A 26,086-nucleotide genomic window follows, 5' to 3' on the forward strand; every position below is an offset into this window, starting at 1 on the left:
TTTAACTATCTGATGTTCTTTAGCGTGCTCTAAGAACACGGGCCTCAAGCGTTTTCGTCTCCATCGAAATTGCGGCCGCCGCAGCCGAGATTCAATCCCGTGACTTGCGGGTCAGCATTAAACCACCATAATCACTAGACCACCGTGGCGGGTCACTCGACGGAAATTAAAGACACCAGAAGAGAAGCGTGAATGGAATGCACGACGAAAGGAACAAATTCGTCTCGCTGAAAATGGTCGCGGAACCAATCACGCTCTTCCACAGCGACTATAAAGCGGTTGTCACTACAATTACCCTAAAGTAATGATAAAACATACCCCCCGCCTCCTGCTCCCCCTATCAGCATGTGTGGTGTGTGATACAGGTTCGCTGGGCATTTACGTCCGCAGGGCGGGATGCTGGCCAATTTTCTTTTTCGTTTCTAAACCATGTTTTCGCTTTCATGTTTGCCAACAAGCTATGCCAACTTACTAATGTCAAATTAGCAAACAAGCTTTTAATAAGTACGTGTGATGAGTCACAAAGAAACAGTGCCAGCAGCAACAAACAGCAGTGGGAGTGCTTCTTTATTTCAACGGAAATTAAGGTCGCACAGGGGCATAGAGCGAATAGTTAGTTCTTTGACTGATCTTGTGCTTTTTTACTCTAGGGAAAAATGGACTCGGATGGCCCGGACCTGGCCGTTTTGCGTGCGCCTCTTTCTCTCTTTCTCGCGCTTCAACAACTACACACCCTCGTTCCTCATGTTTTGGCAGATTCAGGTTTATTCCTTCTGGTCCTCCGAGTCCGTTGGCGGGCTTACCTGGTGAGAAAAGAAAAACATGTGTTACCGAAAATTAATAATAAATTCTCGGTGTTACGTTCCAAAACTAAAATATGATAATGTGGCACGCTCTAACACGTCTCAGATAACACGTCTTCTACAGAAATGATACATGCCACATTTACTGCGTTTTAAGAGAAGCGGTTATTGTCCATCCAGATACGGCATTTCATGCCGATGCTTCTTCCGATGCTTCTGCCTTTTCGTGCTCTTCGCGCTTGCCCATTGGTCAGAGTTGCAGGGCGACCGTCATGGAGAAAATGGGGAAGAGCCTCGCGGCACTGCTTCCCTCGGCGTTGTGTGGTGGCGCTGATGCAGTATGACGTACAGCGCAGCGACAAAACGGAAATGGTCAGACAACGCAGCGTGTTGACGCCGAAGCAACAAGGGGACAGGTGTTGCGACAGCAACGCGACTACAGACGCGGCCAACAAGGCTTATTCTAGAGGTACTGTATATGCTACCTTTAGGTAGCAGAGTTGCGTATTCGCAATGCCCACGAACTATAGGTGGCGCGCCGTGCTTTTCAAGATGGCGCCAGGAGGAGGGTCAACCCGTTTGCTAGCATAGGAACAGATAGTACGTGCGGACGTACGGCCCATGCCACTTTCACCGGATGAAGTCATGAGCTGTGCTGAATTGGATATGAGACTAAACTACTTTCCCAAACCATGGAAAGTGCTAAGTACGATCGCCACCTAATTATTTGCTGTGGTGTGAAAGGTTATATTTCAGCTCCGTTACCGTGCATAACGATGCTTTGCGAAATCCTGTGCGTGCTACATACTGCATGAACTAACATTGACGTATGAGCAGAACGGCACTCTGAGGTAGTACGTACCGAGCCAACGTTTATAGATACGTTGTACCGGCCTGCCTTACGGATTTGCCGCAGTAGTAGGCCGCCAGCGAGTAGCGCCATCGCTGCTGCACGGGACCGCACGTTTAACGTGGTGATGGTTTGCAAACATAATACGCCGTCGTCATTACTCGTGCAGTCGGGAACGCGGAGTTACGTCTTCAACGGAACACAAGCATTTAACTTCCCATTCAGTAGCGCTTGTGTCACAGCCATGCTGAGACTAGCCGTGTGCAATTCACTTCACTCGCATGCTGCAGGCTCAATCAGCACAATCGAAACACGAATATCGAAAAGAATGCCCACGTATCCTTTTCGCAACGTCTAAGAAGTTAGCCGAGAGGCGTGGATTGTGTCTGTGACTGCACGTTCCAACGCTCTAACCATTTCGCTTCTCTGGTCGAGCTCGAGCGTGTTGGCGGCATGCGGCGCTCCATAATATCCACAATAATTGATACATTCAATGCACAAGAGGAACTATGCTTTTATTTTGATCTCGCTCAAGGATATTATACATTAAATACAATCAAAGTGACTTACGAGCGTGAAAGAACATTAACGCACGAGGGGACGTGAAGTGCAACTCGCTCGTCGAGAGTTAGCAGCTGATCGTTCACTGTCGCTGTCACTCTCGGTGCCTTCACAGTCTTCTACGTCCAGTAAAAAATCCTCGTCGTCAAGATGGTTTCCTTGAACATCACTGCAGAAAGCAATCTGAAGAATTTCCTCCGCCGAACAACTTAGACCACTCCGCGTCACCACGTTTACAATTAGAGAGACGTCTCGGCAGTCTGGGCCGTCTGGGTGCGGAGAACATTTCGCCACAGAACACTATTTCGCTCTCAGATCGGTCAACGAGCAAATCGCTTGCAGTGTGCTGCCACCTATCAACAAACGTACAAAAACAAGCGGCGCAGCGCTGGCTATGAAACCAACACACTGGCGAAGGACGGCGTGGAAAGCGTTCGCTCCACGAAAGGCGTGGAGCAGACGCGTCCTCGAATGAATGAAACGTCGCTCGCACGATTAGTAACAGCGCTTTGCTGACAAAGGATAGATGCACATTTTAATGTATCGACGACTTGAGATCGTTCAGTTTTACAAGAGCACATCGCGAGCTGGCGCGACCTCCCGCGTACAGTGTTATGGGATTCATGCAGTACAAGAAACACTTACCAATGCTATATACAAGTAAAACAGGGTAAGCTCCAACTGAACACGTCAGACGATAACATTTAACTAACCTACGTGGCTAGAGAAAGCCTCGCGAAGCTGATAATGTGTACGCTGTGGGCTAGCATTGAAAGCGCGAGTCGCCACGTATTTTCACGAAAACTTCGCGCCTCGCAAGAACGAATCAGATTTCTCGTGTCACGGAGGGCTCGGTTTGTTCACTGATGCAGGGAACATGCCAAGTGGTAGTGTTCCTTCCTTGCCAACGCGTTAACACTGAGGTTAGCACAGCCGAACAAGGGAGCGACTGCGTAGTGCTGCCATTTTGTCGTCTACTAACCCTCCTCGAGAGGACGCTCCTGAATTCCGCTTGGCGGCGCGACAGTCTACGGGCACTGCGAATAGGTCCGGCTAGCAACCACAGCTATGCGGTGAAGTCGCACTTCGTTTTTGCAGTAGACGTGCCTGCCGTGTCGCCGATTAACATGTCAGGCGTGTCGAAGACCGGCGATATACATTGGCTGTCGATGACAAGTGTTAATTCAGTTCGCTGCCGCGGCGACGTCGAGAAATACAAATTAGCCCGAGCGTCAGCTTCTCCGCAATGCATCGTTGCTAGCGGCGTTTGGCAGACAGATGCGCAACTCTGCTACCTAAAGGTAGCATATATAGTGACTCCAGCTGATTCCGACGAAGAACGCCTCCTGCAGTCATTCCCGCCATAGGAACGATCGGAGAGGCGTATACAGTAGGAACGCGAATAAATCTCCGCTGGTAATTCGTCCCCATATGAATGTTGCGGCTCCATGAATATTTCGTCCTAGTTTTCTTTGTGAGAATGGAAGCCGTAGTTAATAAGTTCTTTTAACAGCCAAGCTATTTAAGCCGGCCGTTAAAGCTTTTGTGTGTACAAAAAAAATTCGTCAGATCCTACGTACCGTGGGAATCGATGTCATGCGAAGCATGCGCGGAATAGCGACTGTGGCGTAATTTTTCATATTGAGCGAAACGTTACGGAATGACGCTAGAGAAATGTGCAAGTGGTACATCCACACTCATGTGCTGAAGAGTCGCATATGTATTATATAACCAGATGTTTACAGTTGCGTAACGATGCCAACAGCAGCATTTGTGTTACCAACACCAGACGCGGTAAGCTGATATGTAGCGCTTATATTCTTCAATACTGGATAGCGCGAATCCGAATAGCACAAAGAAGAAACACAAATGCACAGGCGTTACTCGCAACCAAGCTTCATTCAGGAAAGTTCCCCTGGATATACACAGAGCCAAATGGCACGCGCAGGCGCACTGCACGTAGGTACATGTACGTTACAGGCACAGTTGCAGTTACTACAGTTGCGTTACAGTTGTTATGCTTATACTTCTCCGTTATGATGCAGAACGCACGCACGTTTCACGAACCCGTGTGTATGCGTAGAAGGGAGTTAAATTTGGCTCGATGGAGGTGATCCCGGTGGTTCGGATGATCGTGGCGACACGTTGAAGGACTGGACAGGCCCGGTTGTTCAGATCCTGGCAAACTTGAGTTTATTTACACACTTTTACACTTGATGACAAAACAAAGGCCGGGGCGGCCACTGAACAGCGCTCGCGACAACAACTGGGCTGGGCCCGCACCAAGCGTTCAAGCCCTTAAGAGAATATCTCTAAGTCCTTCGTTCCTGGATCAGAGTCGGCGCCAAGCACGACCTCTGTCCCCTCCGCAATCTCTCCGTCGAGCACCAAGCTCTTCCCTTCTCCTCTCCTATTTCTTCCTTTAAATCCACCCTGTCTCGTCTGAGACCGCCTTACGGGACCAACCCTTTTCGATACTCCACCAATGAAGCAGAGAAATTTGTTTCTCTCGGAGACGTGTCTCCGCCTCCGCGTTCCCACGCTTTGCTGCCCTCACTATGCGGCAAGCCAACTAAAAACGCCATCAATCACATACACAGTCAAAGTACACTGAAATACACCACACCAACGTGCCCAGTTTACAATGCCGTCTCGAGCCTTGTCTGCGACAAGATGCCGCCGCCTGTTGCAATTACTGCAAAACCACGTCGGTGCTCATTCAGTGAGGACCGTCGCGACGGCGACACATTGTTTACGTTGCCAGTCTCCGTGAGATCGCTTCCGCCGCACGGGTGACTCCGCCGCGAAAGGAGCGGTCGACAAAAGGTCGCTGGGTTCGGCTAGAAAGGCGCGGGTAGAGGCGAACGGCCTAATGGCCCTTCCGAGCGTCCCTTTTCCGTCGGTCGCCGTCTGCGATTAGTCACCGTTGATCCGCACTGGTGAAATCTTCCCCCGAACATAACTTAGGGGTTCTTGACAGTTCTTCGACAAGGCCATCATCGCCGTGATCAGTGAGAACCAGCAGCTGGACTGGACTTCTTAATCGGATTCGTTCGTGATGCGGCTACGAGGGGTCTAAGTGCGAGGTATAGCACAGCTGGTGTAAATCCTGGATGCCTGTTACAATGAAATGATCTATGACGCCTCCTGTCCTGGATGTGGCAGCGAGGTCTTTTGATACTCTGTCCACATTCGAGCCGTCTTTCACGTAGTATAAAGAACAGGCGTTGTTGGGTCTTGATAAATCCAAGTTGAAGTCACCGGTAATGATGAGAGGCCTGGTTCCCTCATCAGATTTATTGTAAGAAGCATTGACCCAGATTTTTTGCGTAATCGACGTCGTCCACGTTGCGTACCACGTGAAGGAGTGCATGGTAGTTGAACGCCTTTCAGGGGCGTCCTGTCTTCAGCTTCTTCACTTTCCTAGCGTCCGCCGCGGTGGTGTAGCGGTTATGGTGCTCGGCTGCTGACCCGAAGGTCGCGGGTTCGATCCCGGCCGCAATTCGATTGAGGCAAAATGCTAGATGCCCGTGTACTGTGCGATCTCGGTGTTCGTTAAAGAATACCAGATGGTCAAAATTCTGGAGCCCTTCGCAACGGCGTCTCACATAATCATATCGTGGTTTTGGGACTTGAAATCCCAACACTTATTATCACTTTCTTTGCGTGTCAATGTGTGTGTTCGTGGTTACTGTGTTGGTTGAGACTTTGTATCACCTGTGGCACATACCGACATAACATGAACTCTGGTATGCGGGTATGTGCCACACGTGACTGAGAGAAAGGGTCTCATGACGTACGCGTCAGGTATTTTGCGTTATTCATGTCATGACCAGTGAATCGTGTTCGCCATACACTGATCCCCTGCTATGCCAATTTTGGGATATTACAAGTTAAGGAGACGACCAGGAGAGCGCCCAGACATAGGCGGCTAGATAGATAGATACGTAGATAGAAACGCTTAAAGTGCCTGAGGTTCGCTAAGAAATGCTTCGCATTTTGAACAGCTGTGAGCACCTCGCCGCGCCTAGCAACCGCTAACGCCACCGCTGTGCCGTACCTGTTTCTGGAAACGGGCACGCGATCTCTTCGTCCTCTTGTTCATCGTCGTCATCTTCATCTTCAGCTTCGCTGTCAACACACGTGCGCCGACTGCTCCGACGCGTGATGAAATAACTGATGGAGAGAAATTCTAGGCGAAAAATTCTTTGCGAGGCGGGGTCCCATCCGAAGGCGAGCGTCTTAACCACTCGGCTATCCAGGCACGCTAGCAGAGCATAGCATAGCCTTGTATAGTAAAGTATAGCAAGGGGATGTGAAAGGGAAGTGAGGGTGAGGAGAAGGGTTGACAGTAATATCAGCATGGAAAGAAAGACAAAGCAAAAAATCTAGAGAACGAAAGACAGAAAGCAAAAGAAAGAGAGAGAAAGAAATAGAGAGCACATGAACACCTAGCCTAGGAGAGACTACACCTGAACCACCGAGGAGTTGAAGTAGTCGCTCAGCGCAATAAACATCTCATGAAAGGACAACATTACGTCACTAAACAGCCCGCAGAAGGCTCCTCCACCGTCCCTGCCTCCGCGATAGCGCCACGCACTACAACCACACTAGCCCACTCAGCAACGCTCCGCACACAAGCACTTTCTAGTGGGTCGCGCTCTTCCTTGCCTGACGACACTGCCCACAGCTCAGTGTGTCACCTTGCCGTTTCTTCTATGAACATTCACACCATCGCTACCGAACAGCGCGAGTATCAAAGGATGGCCTCACTGATAGACTTGCTGACTGATCCATCTGCAACACCATCCACTCGCACGTTGCGTCACCACGCCTACCATTTCGCCGTTCGCGACGACGTCCTCCACCGACTGAATTACAACGGCGACAGCCGCCAGTGGCCGCTGGCGCAGCCCGCGTTCTGACATATGCAAGGCGTTCCCCTCTGATCCGCAGTGTGCGCAATCTGGGGTATTGAAAACTTACCAGCGCATTCGCCAACGGTACTTTTGGCGAGGGATGTACCGCTACGTGCAGAAGTTCGTTCGCTCCCGCATTGATTGGCAGCGCCGCAAAACTTCAACGCACCTGTCGCCGGCAGTTCTGCAACCTCTACATTGTCATGGCCGGCCCTTTGGGCGCCTTGGTATCGATTTGTATGGGTCACTTCCTCTAACGTCGGCTGGTAACCGCTGGGCCATATTTGCGGTTGACCACCTCACGCGCTACGCCGAAACTGCCGCCATCCCATCGGCTGCAGCACGCGATATTGCCTCCTTCCTGCTCCACCGATTCATGCTGCGCGACGGTCCACCCTAGGAGCTTTCCAGCGATCGAGGCCGTGTCTTCTCGTCGAAGCCATTCTTAAAGAGTGCAACGTTGTTCACCGCAAAACTACTGCTTACCACCCGCAGGCCAATGGCCTCACCGAACGCTTTAACCGTAAGCTCGGCGACACACTCTCCATGTACGTCGCCACAGATCACACCAAATGGAATGCCATTCTGCCCTTCGTCACCTACGCCTACAACACTGCCCGTCAGAGCACTACCGGCTTTTCCCCCTTTTTCTTATTGTATGGAAGGTCTCATCGCACACAATCGACACAATCCTCTTATACAAGCCGGATCGATCTGAGTGTGCGCCTATTACTGCCACAGCAAGACCTGCTCAAGAGTGTCGCGAACTTACCAAGACCTTTACTACACATCAACAAGAGCGGCATAGGAGCATTCGCGGTGACACAACCATTTCTGAGCCCACGTTCGCCCCTGGAGCGCTCGTTTAGCTCTCGATCTCTACCACTGCAACTGGCCTCTCTTCAAATCTACTGTCCAAATACGAAGGCCCGTACCGTGTGGTCGAACGCACATCCCCTGTACACTACCTGATCGAACCCATTGAAAATCTTCGGACGTGCGCCGCCGAGGGCGTGACATTGTCAGCGTGGAGCGCCTCAAGGCCTACCATGACGCGCTCATAGTGACAAGCGGTTAGGTCGCCAGGCGGCTCCCTTTTCGCACCCGCGGTAGTAGGTGGATATCAAAATCCTGGCGCTCGCAAAGGATTGTTGGCTATGGCGCCCGTCTTAATCGACTTCCGGTTCGAGACGTCGTGCCGCCGAACAGGCACTGTTTCGAGTGCCATCGCTTTCTGTGTGTTCCATCTACCAGTCGCGGTCATCTTTTATCAGAAATTACTGCATAATACTTTGGACTGTTGTGCAGCTTAGTTGAATAACAAATGCAATCACTACGGGGTCGTTATAAAGGGGTGAACGGTCACTTGTTCGTTCAAGGGGCATGCACCTCCGGCAACATGCATGTTGTTTCGCAGCAAAGGGTGTTTTAGCACATGCTTCGTGACCTGTAAAGATTTGTTGCACATCACAGTGTCGTAAAACATCCGCTGTATCTGTTTTCATTTTGCTGAACTCGTAAAATTATCTATTTACTTTTGTTTTGCACAAATACCATCGCGGGTTCGATATAATGAATGGCAATCGTGACACTGAATGTGAACGATGAACCCTCGGAGTTTCTGGCTTTTCTTTTGGGCCTCTGAATGTTCCTTTAAGTGGGATGTCGTTCCCTCGCGCATTCGAGCATTGTTTCATTGCATGCGAAATGCTGCGCGCTCAACATACATTTGTCTTTCAAGTTTGACTAAGAGGTATTGGCACTTCCTGCTTGGAAGTCTCCGAATTAGTAGAGACGCCGTACCATGCAACTCGATGCTTCAAAAGCGACTTCGGTAGTTTTACGTCGTACGATATCAGTAACTGAGCGGCCGCTTTGTTCCATTGGCCTTTTACGCGCTAATCAGTTATTATAAATTTGTCAAAAAGTAGGCCATGCAGTATATGCAATGCAAGTATGCTGCATCGGAGTACTTGATTAGGCAAATTACGTGTACTTTTGTATGAAGTATTTAAGTGATTTGGGAACGTACGTATATTGACACACGTGTGCTCACGTGTGAGCGATTCTGAAGTAGGAACCGTTCGTGCTCGAAAATAACAAATGAAGCTATTCCTTCAAACTATTACTGCGTCTTTCAAAGCATAACCGTATATGTACACTCGCATGCTGCGCTCGAGAACCGACTCTCCCCGTGTTTGCCAATTTCTACTTATCGCTTCGTTCTATAAAGTGCAAAATACCTTGTATCAATTCGCAAAAGAATGCAGGAACACAATCACTCGACAACCGGTAACAAACGCGACGCGTTTCCTCCCCGATTACACTGAACAGCAGGCACCTTGAAGCAGCGAAGAGCTAGGCCTCGAACCGGAATTACCGTAGCAGACGACGCGCCGTTTTGCTATCCACCTATTGTAGCGAAGCCTTGCAACTCTGCAGTGGGTCGTTCTCTCAGCACCTTCTAGCGGGTCGCCCCCTTCGTCTCCTTTCGGAGAGAACACAGCTCGTGCGGAGAGTCGGCCCCCGCCTTGACTGTCGCTGTCGTGCATCGTCGCCGAGCGCACGCCAATAAACGTCTTTACAGAACAAAAGACAAACTCACCACCGAAAACACACTCGTCTGCGAACCAAACGTAGGCAACCTACACCGACGAGAGGTCCACAGCCGAAGCTTCCATAGAAACTGCATGCCCACCTCAACAAAACCACCAGAGTCCAGGCACAACCGACATCGACGAAACCAAATACACAACCGAAGTTTTCACGCAAACGCCACCCGCTTACCTGCACACACACACACACACACACACACACACACACACACACACACACACACACACACACACACACACACACACACACACACACACACACACACACACACACACACACACACACACACACACACACACACACACACACACACACACACACACACACACACACACACACACAAACCGTAACAGACATTCAAATTAACGAACCAGAAGTTCAAACTGCCGCCAAGCCGAAACGCGCGGACACACGCCGGTCCTCCCGCACAAAGATAAACAAGTCACAAATCCTTGAAATCACAGTTTCCCAGAGGCGCCGCATTCAATTGTTAATAGCTAGAAAACTAACCCAAAAACTCGCTAACTACACATTTCCACCTCAGCGCGTACAGGCACTGTATAAAGAACAACACAATCCCCAATGCACTAAAACTGAAAGCGACACCCGCTTTAGGCATTCGCTCCAACCAGTATCAAGATAACTGGCAAGCAACACTAGACAACGCTTCATATTATCTCTTAAATAAATCCAAGAGCCACTGCATGGAACAAGTTGAAGAATTTTCTCAGAAACTCCAGAACATAATCCTTACAGCCGAAGAAAAAAGAGATCTAGAACAATACAAAGGAAAACAGAATGAAAATGGAGGCAAAAGCAGAACCAGAAAATGATTTCGAATCAAGGAACACTCCCCCGAAGAACCGCTTTCGTCCCACCAACAATTGACAATAAAAACAGACGAACACCAAGCACAGCAGACATCACCACACAAATTGAGCAGTAGAATCTTGTACATATTTCAAGATCATTAATCTAGAGGAAACATAGGTTCTCAGCAAGGGCTTAAACTTTTGTCCAACCAACAACACAGTAAATGGATTCGAGCTTCACAGAAACGTCAATGAATTTTCACGAAGAATGCGTATTAGACATTTTTCGCAGATAACGATGGAACAGAAACAGGTACAACAACGCTCAGGCCTTAGTCTACTTGGACTCCTGAACCAGAACAGGCAATTGAACTTGACCTATATCTTACAGCTATCCCTACAGAAATCATTATTCAATCTCAATCATCTTAGAAGGCTAAGAACATGCGTTATTCGGAGAGCCAGGCACGTAGCCAGGGTTTTTTTTTTTTGGGGGGGGGGGGGGGGAAGGCATAATTGTTGGAAAGACAGTATATCCAGGCAAAAACGCAGAGAGTTGCCCGGCAATATAGAAGGGCGGACGAATTTCGGGGAGGGGGGGCATGACATGGCTGTCCCGCAGAACATGGGCATGACATGGCTGTCCCGCACGTCATGAAACACTTCCGCAGAGTCACGTGTGGCACATACCCGCATATCACAGTCCATGGTATGCGGTTACGCGCCACAAGTGATTCACAGTTTACGTCAACCCAGGACAACGAACACATGCATTGGAAACGTTATCACACATTTCGTGGATTAAACATAGGAAATATATGCCACTTTTTATAAAGTCGAAAGTCGGACGGAATTCTCTTTGGTCGCAGAATAACATGAAGAAAGTAAGCACAGCACCGACAAAAGTCATATATATATATATATATATATATATATATATATATATATATATATATATATATATATATAGATATATATATATATATATATATATATATATATAGGGTTTTTGAGAAGCTTTGCACACAGTTGTGCACATCCCTTTTTTTGGTAGTTGTGTCCACTGATGGCTAAAACATGGTAAGATACATGGCGTTTTCGGTGAATTGAACCTCGCACGCAGTGAATGTGTCTTCATTTAACTTTATTTTGCAGTGTATTGTTGCATATAATCACTGTTGTGAAGGCACTACCGTGTTTGAGGAGTAGTTCGATGTGCCGCTTTCTGCGAGGCACGTCAAAGGTTATTAACATAACCGAAAGCGAATTCGCACTGTATAGGCCTCCAACGCTCAAGTTTGCGCAGCGCCGTCCACCGCCCCAGCGGAGAGAGGGGAAAGCTCCGGTAGCTCGGACGGGTCGCTCTTGCTTGGTTTTCCCATTGCGCGCGCGGAGAACGTGCTCCCCGGGGCTTTTATCTTGCATTTTTCACGCTATGGGTGCCATTCCTTCGTCGTACTCGAAAGCAGGCACGCAGTCCTGCTGCACTGTGAACTGTCACAAACGTTTAAAAATGACGAAGGGCCGAAAACTGCCCGTCAAGTTCTACCGTTTCCAATGCAAGCAGTGCGAGGAGCAGAAGCGTCAAGAATGGATTATGGCAGTTCGCCGCGATGCTTTCGCGGTCTTGTCACCTTGAAGCAATTTTTGTCGTACACAGTATTGCGAACTATTAACGGGGACAAACGCGATGATCCTGCTCATTTGAAAGGGAAGTGCGTTTGTGAACCGAAGCTACAACAAATAGACAGCCGCTGTACGTTTCTAGATTGCGCACTGGCTTTCCGAGTCAACCATTTGTACTGTGACAGCAGCGGAGCATGTGCGCTTATTACACCACAGTTTAAATAACTTACCGTGAGTACTAAGTGTTTAATTCAGCTGATTGCGGTACATTTCGCGTCGCGGCTCCCTGTAAACAGAATTAAGCTGCATGTTTGCACTGAGCGTTTATATTGGCCTTGCATACGACACGCCGTGATTGCTTAGCAGGCTGAAGTGTTGCGCTGCTAAGATCGTGGTCATGGGTTCTATTCACGCATACGGCAGCTGCATTTCGATGGGAGCGAAATGCAGTAACAACGGCGTACTTATCAGATTTACGTACACGTTAAATAACCTCAGGTGGCCGAAATTAATCCGAAGTCCCCCACGAAGGCGGCAGTTAAATTTTCGACGGCTTCGCGAATTCAGATGCGCTTATCATTGGGCACAAATCTCGGCATAATCATAAACATGAGTAATCCCAGTGGGTATTGTATAGTATCAGGGGCGTAGCGAGAAATTTTTTTAGGGGGGGGGTCCAACCATACTTTATGTTCGTGCGTGCGTTTGTATGTGTGCGTGTACATACACGCAAGCAAAATTGAAAACTTTCGGGGAGGGTTTGAGCCCCCCCCAACCCCCCCCTACACCCCCCCCCTCCCTGGCTACGCCCCTGTATAGTATGATGCTGACCAAGCGAGCTGTCGAAACAACCAAGGCGACGTTAGGATAAGCGAACACGGTGCGTGATCAGGCGTCGATATTATTCGAAATGAAACACGCCTCTGCAACCGCAGCGGTGGCTACATGGTTGAGCGTCCGCTTCCAATGCGGGAGGTATCGGGTTCGATTCCCAGTGCCGACCGGCAACCCACCGGTTTTTCTAAAGGGGTAGAGGAGTACACCTACCTGGCGCTCGGTTGTTAATGGGTACTCATCTCGAAAGGTGGCCCCATAAGGTTCTGCAAAGAACCCCTGGGCGCACCTTAAACCACCACAGCCTTGGTGAAAAAATAGTTGAGCATCCGCCGCTGTTGTGGGAGGCAGAGAATTGCTGCCGCCGGGTACCTACCGGTAAAATAGGGACAAGCGCACTTCCGGCCTGGTGCTCGGCAGAACGAAGTTCAAAGTCGCTTGGGAGGGAACCCACCCTGTGGGAAATTGGCGGCATGGGACCGCCAGACCTAAAATCATGGTCGAAGTGGGCATGATTTTTTTTTTGAGCGTATCATTATGCTGTCAAAGGGAGCTCTAAAAAAATCTAAGGTGACATTAAACTTGCGATCCGACGTTGTTATCATTCGATGCAAACCTCGGCAAAAGTGAAACTCCCACGCAACTGAACACTGCGCATTGCGATGCAGCCAGTGACTCAACAGGACAGATGTAAATTTATGCTCTTCACACTGAGCTCATAATAAATTTAAAGCCGGCCGGCAAACTTGGCATCCATGCGATCGAAAAGTTATCAATAGAAAACGCACGCGAAAGCGTGCTGGGTGTTTGCTGACAGCTCGAGATCCGAGTAGACACGACTGCCGCAACGAATGTGCTCTTTACCGGTAACATAATTACAGAACTCGCGCAGTCACCTCCCTATTCATGCCAAAGAAATGTGCCCGTTCAGCATCGGCACGCACGTAGCGCTCGCACAAACAGCATCGCCCTTTACGACCTGCTCGGTCCCGAAAAGGTGGTCGATCAACCGTCCTCCTCTGGTGAGACTCCCACCGTGAAAACGTTTTTTCCATCTCTGGGATCTTTCTAAACCTTCAGAGGAAGCGACACGTGAAGCTGCACGTGCACGTCGAGCAGAGAACAGCGCGTGCAGGGTGCGGGAACGTGCTGAGACAGCGCAGTCAAAAGGCAACCGCGGGAAGGGGAGCGACCGGTTTTTGCTAGAAAGGCGGCGAAACGCGTGCGACGCAGCGCCCCCTGGCCGAGCTTGGGAGGCCTATTTCTGCCTGACATTTCATTCTGTTGATAAAACAGAACATAAATTACTTCAGGATGAATAGATATTTTATGAAATTTTTAGTAAAATAATTACTATAAACACATATATCAATGTATTCTGACAATATTTTTGTTGCAATAGAACATCGAGTGACTTGAAAGAATGTTTCGTATATCTGACGCATTTACAGACAGTTTTTCATAGGTCGCGGTTCAGAGGGTTAAAGCTATGCCGACGTGACCAAATGCACTGCATGTTTCTGACTATCGCATGGAGTAAGCCACACTAATTTGTACTTTTCAATTTTTCGCCCAGCTTCGTTGCTTCGAGAGTTAGTTAAACAAACGTGTCTAATTAGGCAATTAAGAAGAAAAAAATCGTGTAACTTACTCTATGCAGCAGTCCGCAAGATGCATTTGGTCGCGTAAATGAAGGAAAGAAGTCGAAATTTTAAGGGCTCGCTTTTCTTTGTTATACACAATATTATTGAGAACTAACAGATAGTAATGCCAAGGAAAGTACACGGGACGTTATTAGTAGCAAATGTAATGTAAATGTGAAGAAAGAAAAGTGGACGAAAAGATAGCTTGCCGCGGGCAGGGACCGAACGTGCGACCTTCGCGTACCGCTTCCGATGCTCTACCAAATGAGCTACCGCGGCGGCCATCCCCCCGTCCACTTTCCGGGGTATATATGTGTATTTATACGTGGGAGCGTCAGTCAGCGCCGCCAGTAGCCATGACGGCGAGTGTGGAACACACTTTTACCTGTTGGCGTCACGTAGCACGTGAACTTATTACGAGCTGGCAGCTGACCAATAATCCCTCGCATACTACCTGAAAGCATCAAGTCTGCCAGACAGAGACCCTCGCTATGAATGAAGGAAAGAAGTGGAAATTTTAAGGGCTCGTTTTTCTTTGTTATACACAATATTAATGAGAGCTAACAGACAATAATATCAAGGAAAGTATAGGGGACGTTATCAGTAGTAAATGCAATGTAAATGTGAACAAAGAAGAGTAGACGAAAAGATAGCTTGCCGCGGGCCGGGACCGAACCTGCGACCTTCGAATAACGCGTCCGATGCTCTACCAACTGAGCTACCGCGGCGGCCATCCCCCGTTCACTTTATGGGGTATATATGTGTATTTAAACGTGGGAGCGTCAGTCAGCGCCGCCAGTAGCCATGACGGCGAGTGTGGAACACACTTTTTCTGCCTGTTGGCGTCACGTAGCACGTGAACTTATTACGAGCTGGCAGCTGACCAATAATCTTTCGCGACGGTCGCGTAGTCATATAGTGAGTCGGAATTATTTTAAAGTTCTGTCTAGAAATAGCTGGGGCACCGTGTGTGTTACGCGCAAAAGATCGTCCAGAAGAAGTTTTGTCCGAAGCTTGGGACAGTGGATTCCAACCTGCCACCCCTCTCTGCGCAGCGCGACGTGTTTAATAAATCGGCCACAACGCCTACATCTTCAATACATGCAAATCAGCACGAATACGACAATTAACTCTGCTTACATTTCGTTTCGATGAAGGTAAAACCTGTGATGTAACGTGAGTGCCGGCGTTAATCAGAAAATGGGCTGCCGTTTTGTAGCCTTCATTTGAGCTGACTTCACTTTGTTAAAACCCGACAGTCGTTCCTATTGAACCACTTCAACAACGCTGCGGACATGTAAGCATTTATAGGTGAGAAGTGGATGCCTGAGTTTGCTAAATTGAAGTTCATGCCGAAAGTGATTGTCTGGTAATGCAAGAAAAAAAGGTACCTGTCGGCTGCGCAACTTCTCCGTCGACGTATTCGGAGCGGATTATGGCACATAGCACTGAAAAAGAAAATGACAGAAATTATCAAGTTATAATAACAACTTCCAAAGAACTATCCATTATTTGATAGTTCGTTGGAAAGGGCTTTCTTTTCCGTCACCATCCATTATTAGGTATGACCGAAAAACAAAGCCTTTGAAATATCGAACAAAATTATGTAAAACCCAAAAGTAACGAAACAAACAAAAATGTAACGGACATCATTTGTATTTCATATAATTAAAGAGTGTGGATTATGAGATATAAGAAAGTAGAGAAAAAGCTATGTGCCGTATGTTTGCGCTTACTTCTTTCATTAGTATTTATCTTTTTCCTTACATTGGCCGGTAGAGTGAATTACTTAAAACCTTTAATATAATGTACAGCATGGTAGTTTGACAAGCGCTGCGTGTGGGTGGATTCCTCAGTCCAGGACCGCATGAGCGGCGGCTGCCCTACGCGTTCTCGCTACGTGATCGTGCTGGCTCCGGAATTTTACACGATAAGCGACGAGGCTTTCCACTGTTGTACCGTTACGTGTGAGATTTACAGGTTAGAGCTCATGAGCTCCCCATATTGAACACCTTCTTCCGAAAGCATAGAAATAGGAAGCGAGCATGGAAGAATCCTACTGTGGAAACGAACAGCGAAATATTCCTTGTAATATGAGATGGAAGAATCCTACTGTGGAAACGAACAGGAAAATATTCCTTGTGTACTGGAAATAATGGGTACCGGGGATCTGGCTTGGAAGGAGAAGACGACGACGAGATTATTCATAAAAGCTACGTTTCGGTATTGTCCCGATTGTCATCTCTCGCTGCTCGGCTCTACCATCTGAGGGCTTGGTCACCCAGAACGCCTCGTGACATTTGGTGGAGCTGCGGGTTACTTCCAGACCTGGAACTCCGAAACCGGACGATCCCTCCCGTGCCAACCATGCCTGACGATGCTGGGCAGAGCACTATTCCCCAGGCGTCACCTGCAGTCGTCTGTTCAGGTACGCCACGCCAACGAGACCCTCCCATCTTCAGTGGAGCTGAAGATCAAGACGTGGACTATTGGTTGTCATTGTACGACAAAGTCAGCGTCTCTAATAAATGGAATGACGCGGATAAACTCAGCTTCGTCAGCTTCTACCTCTCCGGAGTCGCCAACGTTTGGTTCCACAACCACGAATCAGAGTTTCCCACCTGGACAGCATTCAAAGCTAGACTTCAAGAAGTATTCGGTCGCCCCGCCGTCCGCAAGCTTCGGGCTGAGCAACAGCTGCGCAGTCGTGCTCAACAAAAAGGTGAAAACTTCACCAGCTACATAGAAGATGTAGTTGACATTTGCCGGCGCATTAACCCGTCCATGACCGAAGACGAGAAGATAAGGAATATCCTGAAAGGCATAGAGGACGACGCCTTCCAAATGCTCTTGGCGAAAAACCCACAGACGGTCAACGAAGTGATTACACTATGCCAGAGCTACGAAGAACTGCGCAAACAACGGCTTTCCACACGACGAGCTCTAATACCAGACGGCACGCTTTCGGCTTTAACAAACAGTTCATGTGCTGTTGCTTCCGACTCGTCGTTCCTCGACCAGGTCAAGCAATTTGTTCGGGAAGAAGTCGCGCGCCAGCTGTCTCTTCTGCCAGCCGCCCAAGCGTCTGAATCGCTCCTGACTCCCGAGATCCGTCAGGTCATACACGAACAAGTCGCAGGCATCGTACCACTTGCTCATCAGCCGGCTCCAGTGACAGCTCCGCTTACGTACGCTGCAGCCGCCGCAAAGCCGAGGCCGCCGTCTGCGGCTGTGCAATACGCACCTACGCCCACCTTCTCTTCACCTTTACCCGCGACCGCAAACTATACGCCGACAAGAAACTACGGTCCACCACCGCAGCCCCTTCACCCGGCTCGGCAATACCTCGCTGAATCTGCGGCCCCTGTTTTCAATCCGTGGCGCACCCAAGACAACCGGCCCATCTGTTTCTCATGCGGATGTGCTGGCCATGTAGCACGATTCTGCCGCCGCCGTGCTTGGTATTCCGACTCTGCACGACCACAAAGCAATGGTCCGGACTACACTTACCGTTCGGCTCCTGCCGGTCCACACTTCGACGCCGCGCCTTCTTCCCGAGGCTACAGTACTCGTCGGTCTCCATCTCCTCGTCGACGTTCTCTGTCTCCCCTCATCCGCCGACCTGAAGCTGTCCACGAGGAAAACTGAATGACGCAGTTCCGGAGGCAAGAACTGCGATATCAGCGAACTGCGCAAGTCCTAATTTATTCCCGACCAATGTAATTGTCGTTTTTGCCGAAGGTATTGCCGTTCATGCGCTTGTCGATACGGGAGCAGCGGTGTCAGTTATTTCTGACCAGCTTCGTCTTAAGCTCAGAAAAGTCACGACGCCGTTTTCTGCGATTTCGCTACGTACAGCAAGCGCCGAGCCGATTGACCCATTGGGAGCGTGCACCGTTCGGGTTTCTATAGACGATGCCCTGTACCACATCGAGTTTGTCGTTCTGCCTCGCTGCTCTCATGCCATGATTTTAGGCTGGAACTTCCTGTCATCTCATGATGCCGTTATCGATTGCGCCCGTGCTGAACTTTCGCTGTCTCCATTCGGCGGCAACATTTTCGAAGATTCCTCCGGCGCCTCTTCTCGAGTGTTAGTCGCCAGCGACACCGACGTTCCTCCTTTCTCTTCCACCCTTGTACCCGTATCCTGCGCTGCATTTTCGGACTCCACAGTTCTTTTCACACCGTCGCAGCTTGCTACTCACCGTCATCCTTTCTTGCTCCCTTTTGCCCTTCTTACCGTTCGACAGGGTGTCAGCGCTCTTTATGTTGTGAACATGTTTTCTTGTCCTGCTACCTTGCACCACGCTGAGTGTCTCGGTCATGCTGACGAACTTGACCAAAGCTTTGTTTATACTGTGCCTGACAACCCGGCTTCTGTTGAGGTTGACGCCGTCGGCGTTGACGCTACTCCTGCGGAGCCGTCTCGTGAAGTCACGTTTTCTCGGTGCATTGACCCCAACCTCACTACGAGTCAGCACGCCCAGATTGTGGCCCTCCTTAACCGCTTTCGGACATCATTCGACCTACAACAAGCTCGTTTAGGCCGCACTTCCACAGTTGTCCACCACATCGACACCGGAGACCATGCGCCATTGCGCCAACGGCCGTATCGTGTGTCAGCAACGGAGCGCCGCGTCATCGACGAGCACGTAGGCGACATGCTCAAACGCGGCGTCATACAACCTTCGAACAGTCCCTGGGCCTCTCCTGTAGTGCTGGTCAGGAAGAAGGATGGCACCATTCGGTTTTGTGTAGACTACCGTCGACTCAACAAGATAACCCGTAAGGATGTTTATCCTCTACCACGTATTGACGACGCGCTAGACTGTCTCCAAGGCTCCGAATTCTTCTCGTCCATCGACTTACGGTCCGGATACTGGCAGGTCCCGGTGGCTGAGACAGACCGCCCGAAGACTGCGTTCGTCACCCCTGACGGTTTATATGAGTTTACCGTCATGCCCTTCGGTCTGTGCAATGCGCCTGCAACGTTTGAAAGAATGATGGATAACATTCTACGCGGACTTAAGTGGCAGGTCTGCCTTTGTTATCTCGACGACATTGTCATATTTTCACCGGACTTTCAATCCCACCTACTTCGACTTGAACGCGTCCTGACATGCATCGCCAACGCGGGCCTCCAGCTCAATTTGAAGAAGTGTCGCTTTGCAGCTCGGCAGCTAGTCATTCTCGGCCATGTCGTGTCAAAAGATGGGGTGCTCCCTGATCCGTCCAAACTTCAAGCTGTCGCTGAGTTCCCGCGGCCAAAGACCTTGAAAGAACTTCGCAGCTTCATCGGGTTAAGCTCGTACTTTCGCCGCTTCATCCGCAATTTCGCGACCATCATAGACCCTTTGACAAAGCTTCTTCGTGCGGACCACAACCTTTCAACCTGGTCACCAAGTTGCGAGGCCGCGTTTAATACGCTGCGTCATCTCCTGACCTCTCCTCCGATCCTACGGCATTTCGACCCCAGCGCTCCGACAGAAGTTCACACGGACGCCAGCGGTGTCGGCCTTGGCGCCGTTCTTGCCCAACGAAAGGCTGGCTTCGATGAGTATGTCGTTGCTTTCGCCAGTCGCGCACTCACGAAGGCTGAATCCAACTATTCTGTAACAGAAAAAGAATGCTTGGCTATAATTTGGGCCATAACTAAATTCCGACCTTATCTCTACGGCCGCCCATTTGACGTGATAACCGACCACCATTCCCTGTGCTGGCTTTCTTCTTTAAAGGAACCTTCCGGTCGTCTAGCTCGATGGGCGCTTCGACTCCAAGAGTACAACATTCGAGTACTCTACCGTTCCGGCCGAAAACACTCCGACGCAGATGCCTTGTCTCGCTCTCCTCTACATAGCGAGACTTATTCACCTAACGTGCCGTTATCGGCGTCGTCCATATCTGCAACGAACATGCCTTTGGAGCAGAAGAAGGACCCATGGATTGTTTCTCTGCTAAACTTCCTGCAACACCAATCGGCACCCCCCGTCAGCCGTGCATTACGTCGCCAAGCACACCACTTTTCCGTTCGCGATGGGCTGTTATACCGCCGTAACTACCTCCAGGACGGTCGCAAATGGTTACTTGTGGTCCCTCGGCATCTCCGTTCGGATCTCTGTGCGGCGTTTCACGATGATCCACAGTGCGCGCATGCAGGGGTACTCAAAACTTACACACGCCTCCGCCTTCGTTATTATTGGCGTGGGATGTACAGATTCGTCCGTCATTATGTACTCTCATGCCTCGCGTGCCAACGCCGCAAAGATCCTCCTCGTCGTTCAGCTGCCCCGCTGCAACCTCTGCCTTGCCCAGGACGTGCATTTGATCGCGTAGGCGTCGATCTCTATGGCCCTCTACCAAGCACTTCAGACGGCAACCGCTGGGTTATCGTGGCCATCGACCATCTTACGCGTTATGCGGAAACTTCACCTTTGCCCAGCGCCTCTGCGCGTGATGTTGCCTCGTTTCTTCTGCGCCACATCATACTTCGCCATGGAGCCCCAAGAGAATTACTCAGTGATAGAGGGCGTGTATTTCTATCCGACGTCATAGAAGCTCTTCTCAAAGAATGCCGTATCATTCACCGTACAACAGCTGCGTATCACCCGCAGACTAATGGGATGGCTGAGCGCTTCATTCGCACTCTTGGTGACATGATGGCCATGTACGTCGCATCTGACCATAGCAATTGGGACCATGTTCTCCCATTTGTCACATATGCTTATAATACCGCCACGCAGGCCACCACAGGATTTTCCCCCTTCTTCCTGCTTTATGGGCACGAACCATCCTGCACCATGGATACAATTCTTCCGTATCGCCCTGATGCCTCGGAATCTACCACCCTGTCCCAGGCTGCTGCACACGCAGAAGAGTGTCGAAAGCTCTCCCGTATATTGACGTCAGAGGACCAGCAGCGCCAGAAGCACCACCGTGATGCCGCGGTCGCGCCTGCATCCTATTCTCCTGGCTCGCTTGTGTGGCTTTGGGTGCCTGCCTCGACCCCTGGGTTGTCCCCGAAACTCATGTCAAACTACCAGGGTCCCTACCGTGTAGTGAACCAAACATCTCCCGTGAACTATATCGTGGAGCCTCTTGAACCACCTTCGGATAAGCGTCGTCGCAACCGCGAAATTGTGCATGTAGAACGTTTAAAGCGTTACTATGATCCCCCTGTGCTATCGTACCCCTAGGTAGCCGGGACGGCTTCTTTTCCCCGGGGGAGATAACTGTACTGGAAATAATGGGTAGCGGGGATCTGGCTTGGAAGGAGAAGACGACGACGAGATTATTCATAAAAGCTACGTTTCGGTATTGTCCCGATTGTCATCTCTCGCTGCTCGGCTCTACCATCTGAGGGCTTGGTCACCCAGAACGCCTCGTGAAACTTGTAATATGAGATGGAAGAATCCTACTGAGGAAACGAACAGCAAAATATTCCTTGTAATATGAGCTGACTCAGATATGATGCCGCACATAACAGTAGTAGACAATGTAAGGCATCATGATTATTGGATAGCGACGGGACAGAAAGCCCTCAATCGGAGAAGGACATGCGCATAACTAACAACTAAAAACAGGCCAACCCCGTTTGTAGTGAGTGCAAAAACAATGGAATTCAGGATTGCCCTTGGCCCGCCTCGGTGGTCTAATAGTTATGATGCTCGACTGCTTTCCCAAATGATGCGGGATGAAATCCCGGCCGTGGAGGCCGCATTTCGATGGTGGCGAAATGCTTTACGGCCCGCGTATTTAGATTTAAAGGCACGTTAAAACACCATAACTGAAAATTTTTCGGAGTCCTCCACTACGCCTTCCCTCATAATCATGTCGCCGATTTGCAACGTAAAACCCGAACAATTATTATATTGTTAATGGGTCTAATCTACAGCGAAGGAGTAGCAGCGACAACAACAATGGAGTAGAAAGGAAGAGAAGAACGACGTGCAGTACTGGCTGACACTCGCCGTCCAGTGCCTTACGAATAAAGCTCTCTTACAGACCTCGTAACAGAGTGGTGGAGGTGCTGGGTACGTGAGCACCGAACAACGGAATCGCTACACTTTGACCCCCGTCGGATTCGTCGCCTTGTGGGACTTCCGCCCGCCTCAGCAGGAGACATGCTACCGGGAACTCAAACACCGAGGTCAGTGGCCACATCACAACTCTACAAGGAGCCACCCTGCTTTGCCGAGACTGCCAGTGAGGACGTCGACGAGTGGTTGAAGCAGTACAAAAGGGTGAGCAAACTAACAGCTGGGAATCAGCAGCTCAGCTGTCACCGCGCCCCATTGTTCGAGAAGCTTCGTGATCATTGTAGATCGTTTTGTTAAGATTGCGCTCAAGACGCGCACATTCGAGCTTATTCTAGAATTTGCGCGACAGCCAGCGATAACGCTGGACTATTCGACGGCACATGTTTAAATGCTGACGCGCCTCACCGCTTGTCAGTTGATCGACGGTCGACGCTCTGTTCGCCGCTATCAGTGAATTTCTGTAGTTTGACTTTCAGTTTCCCGGCCACAAGTTCGGCCAAATAAATAGTTTCATCTCTGACGCGCTGACTGCTGCCTTCGTCGACGTCACGACCACGTGACAATATTTCATAAAGCACGATGTCGCTCACGGTTATGTCTCTTATTAGACTCCTAATAAAGAAGCCTAAGATTCTGATTAGGCAATGCGGGCGCGTGTTGGCTAATGCCAATTTCCGAGCCTTGCGCAGAGCATAAGGCAGAAAAATGACTTCGCGAAATGAGAAAGCTTACCCAGCACGACAACGATACCGATGGAAAGGTTTTTCATCTTGAACTCTTCGTGCTTCTGGCTAGACGACAGAATCTGATTTTCTCTTGTTTTTTATACAAGTACATATGCGCATTCGGAAGCTGTAAGAATTCCGATGTTATGACGTTAGAAAAGCTCAGTACGCAAATGTATAACAATAACAAAAACGCTGTCAACCTTCTCATTTTACTAAGGTTACAAAAGAGCGCAAGCATCTTTTCAATCACTACAAGCATTGTCGGCGGGTCTTAACACTTTGGATCCAAGCATGCCTGCAATAAGCAAATGTCCAATATGTCTTTGTGTCATTGCTATATAACCAGGAGCATGAGTAATGATATGTAACCAGTGTAAAGTAGATCGCGGAATATCTGATGACTACACTTCGGTCTGGAGCGCTTATAACTGAGACGTAAGTCAACGTGTAGGTCAGGCAGGTCACAAGAAACAAAGCGATTAGAAAACTGCTACATCAACTTGGTCATTGCCCTTGCGCACACACATATAGAAAATGTACATTGCTGGTTTCAATCGAGTAAATCTTGGAGAAGGAAATAACCGATATCATTTCTTTTATTCAAAGTTGTTCGAATGCAAAAATAAGTATACTGCCTTTTGAGTGTAGGTAAGTAATCTATAAAAAATGTTGGATAATTTTTTCACTGCTTCTGTCTTGAGTTTTCACATCTCCCAAATAGGAGAAATCAGCGAGTCCTCTGCAGCCTTTAATAGAACGTTTGCCGTTTCTTTACTTGATTTTCAAAATATTTGCCGCGTATCTTCTCTGGTTTTCTATATTTGCGTGACTCGCACAAATATAGGCGCTGATGACAAAATAATTTTGCCAATTTTGAACACCTTAAGCGCAAGATACAGACAACGTAATGCTGTAGTATTGATATCAGAACTGCATAAGGGCATTGTGTGACGCGCATCATTTTACTTTTGCTTGGAGAAGGATAACACGCACCCAGTAGTACCAGTGAAGAAATTACTCTAATTCACAAGTACATTTTTTATTAGCACGGGGCTTACTGTCATCATTTTCATCCTTGTTTAACGAGAGAAATGCGACATAAATTCGTCCCTAGCATTTCTATGACTGTGTAGCCATGAAAACCTAAATGTATAATTGTAACGGGCACCACTAGGTGTTTTTGTTTCTTGAAGAGCTTCCCTTCCTCTGTCCCCCCTCCCCAGCATAGAGTAGCAAGCCACAGCAAACTATAGCTCAGGCCGACCTCTCTGCCTTTCTGTAAATAAATTGTGTCTCTCTGAAGAGCTTCCCCAATATGCAGCGCAATTTAAATCAAAACTGCAAAATAATAATCCTGAAAAACACTGTGATTGAATAAAAAAATTAGCTGCACATGCTTGATATATCCACCCGAACGAGACACGCTGGTTTACAGTCCATTAGCACTTTTCCTAATGTGATGCTTCATTTTGCGTCTTTTTTGTCGAAAAGTGCTAATATTGGATACTGTGGTGTTTATAACCAAACAGTTTACCAAGGTTCTACTAGCATTAGAAGATGTCAGTAAAAATACAGTGGAAATTTTGAAAATGCGTTATTTGGACTATGTTTTTTTTATATTGATAAGTTCGGTAATTTAAAACACACCACTGCAATATTTGGGGCGTGGAGTGACTCTCTAGAGATATACGTTAATGGAAAACATCATAGATCTGAGGTGATTCAATAAAGTGTTATTAAGTGTTCTATGAAGACCTAATTGGTGAAACGATTTTTTAGTCTGGTTAGCATGTATAAAGGGTAATTTCTGTCCGCTTTTGGCATTATTAAACTTCAGGTTGAGGTCTATCATTAGATGTAAATGATCTTGATTTACCACGGAAGCTGAACTAATTGAACATGAAGAACTGAAATCGGTGTCAGTATTTCATAAATTTAGCGAATTAAACTAGAGAAATGTGTTTGGTACAGATTTTTAGAACGCATATTCGCCTTGTGCGCCATCGATGCTGGCGCTGCGAACGGCGCTCCGTTGACGCAAAGGCGGGGATTAGGCTTTTGTCGTCAACTAGGCTCTGTCTAGAAGAGCAGCATTTTCGTTATAGTTCGCTCGCGTCGCACGGCGTTCATTTCTTGTAATGACAGTTCTTTAGATGGCTGCTATCATTGCAGGAAGTTTGGAAACGTTAACATTGAACGTATCTTCTACATGCACAGGGCCATCGCGGTCAGCATCACGCCCCCGAGTTCATAGCGTGACTCCCTGGGCTGGGTGGCGTTGAGAAAGCATTAAGAAAGCGCGAACGTCCCGCCAAGCGAGTTAAAGGGAGTGCTGCTTTGGAAGCGAAGCGTGATCAATTTTACGGCTATTTCGCAAAACATAGCGTTGTGTAAACAGACTTGAGTTGAACGAAAATGCACACTCCACTCCCAATTGTAGTCATGTGGACTTGTGTATACAAAACGTTTGCCGACATAATAAAATTGTTAACTTCATCGACCAGCGGATTAATGCGGATAACTAGCGTAGCCTGGGCGAGTTGGATGCATATTAAAACTTGTTGCACGTACTATCGGCTCCGAATGAAACGGCAGCAGTGGTGCGCGCTGTACAATTCGCACCCTTATGATTAGAGATAGATACGCTCTTGTGGTTTG

At 48.7% G+C, this 26,086-nt stretch overlaps 1 long non-coding RNA gene across 3 annotated transcripts in view; it reads right to left on the reverse strand.

Annotated features, from left to right (window-relative positions):
* Positions 1-539: 539 nt before the first annotated feature.
* Positions 540-26,086, reverse strand: part of LOC119390598 (uncharacterized) — a 48,155-nt gene continuing 22,608 nt past the window's right edge. For all 3 annotated transcript variants that reach the window (XR_005183396.2, XR_005183395.2, XR_005183393.2), the window contains 3 exons: positions 23,433-23,552; positions 16,056-16,112; positions 540-803 (listed from right to left, as the gene is read on the reverse strand). This is a non-coding gene — a long non-coding RNA (uncharacterized LOC119390598). The remainder of the gene's footprint in view (positions 804-16,055; positions 16,113-23,432; positions 23,553-26,086) is intronic.

The sequence above is a fragment of the Rhipicephalus sanguineus genome, chromosome 4 (genome assembly GCF_013339695.2).
Source record: "Rhipicephalus sanguineus isolate Rsan-2018 chromosome 4, BIME_Rsan_1.4, whole genome shotgun sequence".
Taxonomy (NCBI): Eukaryota; Metazoa; Arthropoda; class Arachnida; order Ixodida; family Ixodidae; genus Rhipicephalus; species Rhipicephalus sanguineus.